Source organism: Apium graveolens, chromosome 2 (genome assembly GCF_009905375.1).
Source record: "Apium graveolens cultivar Ventura chromosome 2, ASM990537v1, whole genome shotgun sequence".
NCBI lineage: Eukaryota > Viridiplantae > Streptophyta > Magnoliopsida > Apiales > Apiaceae > Apium > Apium graveolens.
This window is the reverse complement of record NC_133648.1, coordinates 44,080,416-44,089,607: the sequence shown is the minus strand read 5'-3', so window position 1 is coordinate 44,089,607 and position 9,192 is coordinate 44,080,416. Positions and strand designations below refer to the sequence as shown.

Sequence of the window (9,192 nt, the reverse complement as noted above, 5' to 3'; positions counted from 1 at the left end):
TATACTCCGCTTAATAATCAAAACAAATATCTTGATTATTTTTATAGGCAAGAAAATTAAAACCCTTTAAAAAAGTTAATGTAAGATATAAATTAATAATTTTTAATACTTTAACAAATAATGGCGTGACAGAAAATAAAGTAACAACAACTCTTAAAGAAAAGTACATGTCAAAGTGTAGTATTTGAGAAGATCCGTGTAATTAAAAATAAGCGTCTCTCACTTATTATTATACACTAAACTTTTGGGTTAATGCATATCTTATTTTAGCTCTCATTAATCTCAACAAACAAATAAGACATACACATCTATATTTAAACTAACAATCTAACAGATACATATCTAACCATACGCATAAAAGCATGTAGTTGATATGAGAAAATAAAATACAAATACAAATTTTAAGCACTGCACTAGATTTTTTAAAATTAAATAAAAACAAATAATATATGATAAAATCACTTATTAAAATAGCGGGTATTACAATTATATATGATTTTAATCATTTATATGCATAGGTATGTAGGCACATTGATAAGTTATTCGAGACTTTAATACTCAATAAAATCTCTCAAAATCAAGATCCAATTATAGAATAAGATGAGCCTCTCAAAACCATATCATTCTTGCTTGCTTGACCCATCTTTCTCAATTTCCTCTTTTCTATCTTTAATCTTGTATTCGTCGATCCAATTGTGGATCATTTTTTGAGTTTTAACAAAGAGTTATATTGTTTCTCAATTTAAATATTTTTGGAGGTGATTTGAAGAAAGACAAGAGTCCTCATCCTGGTGATCCAAAAGCGAGTTGAGAAATAAAAGATATTCAGATTGCATGTTATCAACATTTTCTTTACGCCGAAAAGAGATAAGTTTGTGTGAATTACAAGCATGACTCAAGTATGGTCCCTAAACCCTGAGTAATTTATTTTTAGTGCGGTAAATATTTGTTAGTTCATATCTGTAGTTGTGATTTATGTACTTTCAAGTTTCTTATTTATTATCATTTGTATTGTTATTTGGTTGAAAATTTTGACTATTTTTCGATATTCTCTGAATTATCCGTAATATAGTTTTATAATTGAGATATATGCAATCTACAAGTTTTGGTGTAAGTTTACTGTTAAAACTATCATTCCTTTGTGCCATAAATCCTTATATTTCATTGAGACTGTGGTGATTGTCTTTTTTGTGTCTTCAAGAGACATATCGTTGATGGTCATTGTTATGGTGAAAACCATATACATTTTTTTATGTCATTGGATATAATAAGTATACGATGATTTTAAATCTTCACTCTATTATTATCGTATAAATTATAATTACTTCAGACCATGTCTAACCAAAGGATCCCATTTAGTTAGATTTTCATCTTCGTCCTAGCATAGTATATAGCCTTTAGTTATTTATTGTCATTATATATATATTTTTTATATAAAGTTGAATATAAGTTCGGTAGTTTTTCTTTATACTAGAAAATTTAGTACATTCAATTGTTATAGTAATATAAGAGTAATTAATATTTTCATCATCATGTGTTTTGCAGGCTATAAATTTGGAAAAATAACAAAAGTCCGGAATATGAGTCTTGAATTTAAGAATTTTCTCTTTTCGATCATTAAAAATTTATTGTCTAAATATTTGAGATATAGTTACACGTCTTTCGATGAGATAATGAATTATATTGATAGAAAGAAACCCCTCATTCTGATATTATATATCGATACAATTTAACTATGTGAATGAATACTGTTAAGTGGCATTTATGTCCACTTAGAACGTCCTATAAAGGCTTGAATTGGTGTTTTGTACTCAAGTTATTTGTGTTTTTGATGTGTTTTTATAGTGTTTTGCATTTCATGCATATATCAGGGATCCATATGATTTAGCATCGCTTTGATGCTAAAATGGTGTTTGGAAGGTGTCATGAAGATCACTTGTGTAAAGACCGTTAAGAACCAGCAATTAAAGAGAAGCAAAATCAGAATTTTTTCCAGAAGGACGGCGCGCCTGCATTGGGCTAGCGCGTGGCCGCGCCAGAAGTACAGAAGGTCCGCGCGCCCGCGCTGGTGAAGCGCGCGGCCACGCCAGGTCGGGATGAAAGAATCCTGATTCTCTTATTATTCTGATTTCTGGGCTTCTAATCTGCATAGGCAGCTATATAATGAAAACTTAAGATCAATTTTCAATAAGAGGAGTCAGAACAGAGCTTAAGGAGAGATCGACGAGAAGACCTATAGCATAATTCAATGAATGAGAAGAAGACCTAGTTTATTATTGTGATTCTTTGTTCTAAGTTGTAATCTTGGATGCTCGTTTCTTGTTGTTGAACCTATACTCTTGTTACGTGCTTTGTTTATTATTTATTCAGTATAAAGACTACGTTTATTATACCATGCTTTCACCGGAACTCACGTTGATGATTAGTCCGATTATGGGCTAATCGTTATCGTGGGGTTCTAGCGGATTTACTGATGGATTTCTTTAGTTAATTGTTTTGATACCTCAGTGTGTGGTGATTGTATGATAACATAGTATTGGTTGTGCTTATTCCTCTTATGAGCATCGCGAACTTATAGGATAGCATGTTAATCTTTATAGAAGCGAAAGTGAATATAGGGGTTTAGAACTTGCCATGCTAGCATAGGTTCATGTATTTGTTATGCATGATTTGTAGATAATTTTAACCATCTTACTTTCCCTTTATAATCATGATAGATAACTTGCGCATGAAACCGTTATATTGTCAAATTCTATAGACATATAGGGTCTCAATATAATTGGTGTCTATTCAGCTTCTATCTCTTTTGTGGATGTCTGGTAGTAGCATATCCGTGCAACGAAAGTTGGCGTTTACTAGTTTCGTGTAATCTGATTGGTATCATCACCATTGCATGCTAAGGTTAAGAACAAAAAGGCTATTGAATGAAGTAGTAATAAAGTTAGAATCCCATGTTTGTGTTATATAGGTAAATCAACCTTCTAAATTCTCGTAGTTAATTGCATGTTAGTTAATAATCTTAGTTATAAATAATCTCAATTTGTTATTCGTCTTAGCATTGAATAATAACCATACCATTGTTGCATAAGTGCATTGATTAAAATTAACCTAAACCAGTCTCTATGGGAATGAACTAGAATTGATTATATATTACTTGCAATTGCGTATACTTGCATGAATATTAACGCATGTTTTCGTCCTAACAAGTTTTTGGCGCCGCTTCCGGGGACTCGGTGTTAATTTTTAGTTTTTGTGTTTGTCGTCAGTGGTCATTAAAGTTCATTGACTCGGACATTGTTACTTACTTGTTTCTTTGTCATATTTTAGGTACTCTAGCGAGCGTGTATGCATACGCGTTCTTGATCTCGTAAGAGAATACTAGATCAAGTTGAGGAAGAAGTTGTAGTAGCTAAGGAAGTTTTTGAAGAAGTTCTTATCGAGGAGAAAGTTGAAGAAGAAGCTCTTATTGCAATGGGAGAACCAGAAGTGAATACGAAGGCTTTGATGGATTACTCTCAACCGAAGATTAATGATATTCAGTCTAGCATTGTCCGACCAGCCATCGCGGCTAACACCTTTAAGATTAAGTCGAGCACGATTCAGATGATACAGAACTCAGTTCAGTTTGGGGGTTCTCCAACAGAAGACCCCAACATGTACATCAAAGATTTCATCGAGATCTGTGACACTTTCAAGTTCAATGGAGTTTCTGAAAATATCATGAAGTTGAGGCTTTTCCCATCTCTTTGCGGGATAAAGCTAAGTGTTGGTTACATTCTCTACCACCAGGGTCTATCACCAAATGGAAGGATCTTACTCAAAAATTCCTAGCTAAATTCTTTCTTATGGCGAAGACTGCTGCGATCAGAAACGCACTTACTCAATTTGCTCAGCAATCTGGAGAATCTTTATGTGAGCCTTGTGATCGTTATAAAGAAATGCTTAGAAAATGTCCTCACCAAGGGATGCCTGACTGAATAATCATTAACTATTTTATAATGGATTGGGTGCTACTTCTAGACCCATGCTTGATGCAGCATCAGGAGGAGCCTTATGGGCTAAAAGCTATGATGAAGCTTATGAATTGATTGAGCTGATGGCTGCCAATAAATACCAGAACCCAACTCAGTGACTACCTCAAGGCAAGGTAGCAGGATTTCTGGAGGTGGATGCAGCTACTGCTATAACTGCTCAGCTTAAAGCTTTGATGATGAAGGTGGATTCTTTGGCTAATTATGGAGTGAATCAAATCACTAGTGTTTGTGAGCTTTGTGTTGGTGCGCATGAGACGGAGCAGTGTTGTAACACCCCCAAATCCGGGGTCGGGGATCCGGGTTATCACGAGTTCCATTTTCCTTAATAACACCCAATCTTAATAAATAATCAACTACTCTGTACTGTGACCCCACAATAAACACACACACCACAAGTTATAGTCTCAGAGATGAATATCCAAAAATAATCACAAGTCGTTTTATTCCACAATTATATGCCAATGCACCTTAAACAGGTTTCTGAATAAATTTACATTTCTTTGCCATTATTACAATTCATGATATACATAAGTCTGGTACATTATTAGTTGAAAACTTAGCCTATTGGTAATTTCTACCTCAGCTACAGCGGCCTCAACGCTTCCAGAAAGCTGCGGTACGTTTCCTATCCGCTTGCGAATTGGGAGCTTGGTCCTGTTCATCTTATATATCTGATGTTGTGTGATGAAAGAAGAAGCAAGGGTGAGTAGCAAGCCCACCAAAATAATATGTATAATGATTAACAATATATGAGCCTTCTCATAGTACTCATGAAAGTCTTGGTCAAAAGAAATGAACCAAGTTGATATCTTAATGCGATGAAGTCGCAGAATATTCAGTATATATATACACATATACTTTTCAAAATATGGGAAGTCCTCTTCCATGCATAATACACACAGAGTTCCAGTGTATAACTGTATAAAAATATCGTTGCAAGGTGATCTCATATATCTAACCTTGTCTCAACGTTTTTCTGAAAATCTTTGTCATGCATAAGATAATCATTTACTAGATATAAGTTTAAAAGATGAAGTTACAAGATACTCCAATATACTTATATCTTTTCCAAATACTACTTGAACTACCACCGTTCAAGTTATAATTAGTTTCAAAAGTTCATCACACTGATGAGACTACAAGATAAGACTTGTATAGATTCAATCTTTGAAATATTTTGAAGGAAATGAAGTTATGATATACTTCATTAAGTCCCGATATATATATACACCTATATATATACATACGTTTCCTGAAAACCTTTGTCATGTAAAGTATGAACAGAATTGCAATATCTAATAAATTTGGAAAGGAAAGAATTTTGGCATAAACCTGATATCTTGCTGATCAGGCAAAGATACCAATAAGTAACCTTTTCTACTAGTAGATGGACGAATTCCCCACTGGTCATCACCCTGGTCGCAATAGGACCTTATGCTGGACTGCCACTCAGCCACTTATGCATTTGATGGACTCCCACTGAGCCACTTACACTATTATGGACGCCCACTGAGCCCATGTTGCTTATGCCGACTCAATAGATGGACTTACTTCCCGAACGTTGGGTAAGTAATCAATTCATTTACCAAAACTGCAACCTTGTTGCGAATATAAAATACACCATAGAGCCGGATCCCTCAGATTTTGAGCGAGTATTTAAATCCCCTTTTTAAAAGGAAGATCTTAAATATAAAAATGAGTTTTGGGATCCGCTCTAACTTTTAAAAATCATTTTGAAGACTCGAAAACACTTTAAAGAGTGTTTGGAGTAATGCTGATTTAATAAAATAAATCAGTCCCAATGTATTTAGAAAATATCTGAATATTATTATTTAAATAATATTCCCATAAAGAATAATCTTTATACAAATAATTGAAGTAGAAGTTGTAAGACTTATACTTGAAATGAGTATTAAATAACCAAAGATATACTTATACGAAAGTTCTATCTTTATTTGAATAATCAAAAATAAGTTTGATTATCGACACCTTATTCTTTAATAAAATAAAGAATATATCTCAGCAAATAATCGGAGTCATAGATCCTCAAATGAATATTCAAAATAATATTCAATAAATAAAATAAAAGGAGTCATAAGTCCTCAGATGAATATTCAAGTAATATTCATTAAATAATATAAAGGAGTCATAAGTCCTCGAATGAATATTATAAATAATATTCATATAATAAAATAAAGGAGTCATAAGCCCTCGAATGAATATTCGAAATAATATTCATATAATAAAATAAACTTAAAGTTATCGAATAAACCTTATTCGATTAATAGTTTTGAAAACTATAACCATATATATATAAAAATATATATATATACTCGGGAACATCGACTCCCGGTTTAGAAATATGTTCACCTTTTGATCCCCTATACTAAGGGTAAACTCAAATACCGCTTATCTCTAGCATAGGTATTATCAACTGAATCAACAGATATATGTATCAAGAATACGAAACAGGCATGCATATGTACCATATAACATGCTACAATATATCGCAAGAATTTGCTATAACAAATATGCATTTAACGCAAGATCATGCATATACACAAATACATCACAACAACAGTTATAACGGGTAGAAAACTTGCCTGAGCGACTGGGGGTTACAAATGGCTCGGGATGAGTCTGGTAACCTATAAGCAACAAGTAAGTTGGAATTAAACCAAAGTCACTTGTAAATCTATACTTTAACTAACTTAGACTCTAACGCTTATTTTGCGCTTACTGATTCTCTTAAGTCACTCGGGTACCCTCGGCTCCACCATTTTTAATAATTTAACCTTTACGAGTTTTAAGGCGATTCCTTCGCGAGTGTCTTACCAACTGCCTAACACACTTACCATAAATGTTTCATACATTAATTAACCCTTTTTGGTCTTTAACCTATGTTTCAAAGTAAGGCGAGGGGGAAAAGTTTCGTTCGCGAAACGCCGTTACTTGAAACGGTCGTTTCTCCTAAACCGTGCATCGGAATCGAACGAACTACATATTAAAACGAAGCTCGTAACACGAGCTATTTAGACATGGCAATGGTCATAATCTAGCAGGGGGTTCTCGGGTCCTAATGCTATGCACAAAAACAGTCTAAAGAAAATCGGACGTTACGACGGCTATGTTTACACGATTTCCCAAATTTAAACCAATTTAAACAACCACAATTTCAACTCCAATTCACAACCCAATCAACCTCCATCTAAACTACATTACAACGGCCCCAAATCAACTCAATTTTAATATTCATACTTATGCCTAAGCTTGAATTTAACTATACTACATTCTTTTAACCAAAACAACAAGATTTACCATTCCATTTCAATACCACTTCAACCCAAACTCTAAACCACAAACATTAAGCTACAATATCACCATAATAATCAAAATCATCTTATTAAACATAGGAATCTAGGGTTTGGAGATGATATACCTTCCTTGAAGTGGTGGGAGTAGCTAGGAAGCCTTAAGAAGCTTTGAGAAGTCTTAGGGATGCTTGGATCTTAAAGGAAAACAAGAAAAATTTCAAGTTAAAAACTTGAAAACACTATTCATTGTCTTCTTCATTGATTTAATGAAGAAGATTGAGAAAGAATTGATGGCTTAAACTCATGATATAGCCCTAACTATGCATAAGGATGATTAGGGAATTAACTCACCAATTTAGGAAGCTTGGATCTTGAATTTTTGAAATTTCTTGCCTTTAAAGATGAAAAAGCCGAGAGCAAATGAAGAACAATGCCTTGGTTTCTTTTTGTTTTGATGAAGAATGAATTATTTGGCTTGGTTGATTTGGTTTTGTTTTGTTTTTGGTTAATTACCAATTTAACCTTGATTTTGTGTGGTTAATAATCCACCACATCTCCTTCCTTCCCATGTCATGCCTATGTCATGTTGTGATGTCATCTTTCCCTCCTTGTCCTCTTCTCATTGGTTGGGTGACATCACTCTCTCTAATCCCTTTGATTAACTTCCTAATTGTTTTCCTAATGACCGCTGATCTGTTATACGGTTCGCTTAACTTTCGTTTTCGTTTATCGTTTGAGGGATCATACCCGGGATCTTATTACTTGGCTTCCCTTAACCTTTCTCAATACATTATATTCCTTTTTATGATCCTCTCTTATAATCCTTTAATTTAAATCCTTCGTATCCTGTTACCTTATATTCAATTCTTTCCGTATCTAGTGGATTTCCGGGAAAAATCAAAGTGTTTGAATTTGGATTCTGACGATCTTTACATACACTTATATCCCATATAAAGTACTAATAAAATCTCAGAATATCCATATCAGAACCCCTACATAGTGTGGCATGAAAAGTTTTCTCATTCAGCAAAAACACTATTCATAAGGGTTTCAAAAATTTCCAAAAATTGGGGTTATTACAAGTGTGCTATTTTTAGTGAATCAGCTCAGTTCGTAAGTAACTTTCAGAGGTCGCAGCAACCAACTCCAGCCATCTATCATCCCAACAATCGCAACCATCCTAACTTCAGCTAGAGCAATACTCAAAATACGGTGCAACAGCCTTATCAGCAGTATGCTGCAAAGCAATACAACCCTCCTGGTTTTTAGCAACCGCAATATGCACCAAGACAACAACTCCAACTATAACAATCTAATGAAAAATCTGAATTGGAGGAGTTGAGGCTCATGCGTAAGAGCCAAGCGGTTTCTATCATGACCTTGGAGAATCAAATTGGGAAAATTGCCAATACTTTGCTAAATCGACAACCTGGTACACTCCCTAGTGACACTGAAGTGTCTAGAAAGAAGGAAGCTAAGGAGCAGGTTAAGGCAATTACATTGAGGTTGGGAAGGTTGCAAATCCCGAAAAATCTCAAGTTTCAGAAGATGAAGCTGTGGCTGAGGAAGAAGTGCAGAAGGGAGCAGAAGTGGAACCAGGGAAGACTACTGTGGAACACACTCCTCCTGAGGGTAATACAGGGGAGAAATAGATCATCCTCCACCTCCTTTTCCTAAGCGGCTGTAGAAGAAAAATTTGGATAAGCAGTTTGATAAGTTTCTGGAGGTGTTCAAGAAACTTCATATCAACATATCTTTCGCTGAAGCTCTTAAACAGATGCCTAGTTATGCGAAGTTTATGAAAGGTATTCTCTCTCGGAAAATGAAGCTTGATGACTTAGAGA

The 9,192-nt window shown here is 34.3% G+C and overlaps 1 non-coding gene across 1 annotated transcript; it reads right to left on the bottom strand.

Annotated features, from left to right (window-relative positions):
- Positions 1-3,860: 3,860 nt before the first annotated feature.
- LOC141709777 (small nucleolar RNA R71) lies at positions 3,861-3,967 on the bottom strand. The gene has a single exon (XR_012570338.1). It is a non-coding gene; the product is annotated as a small nucleolar RNA R71 (small nucleolar RNA).
- Between the last annotated feature and the right edge of the window lie 5,225 nt (positions 3,968-9,192).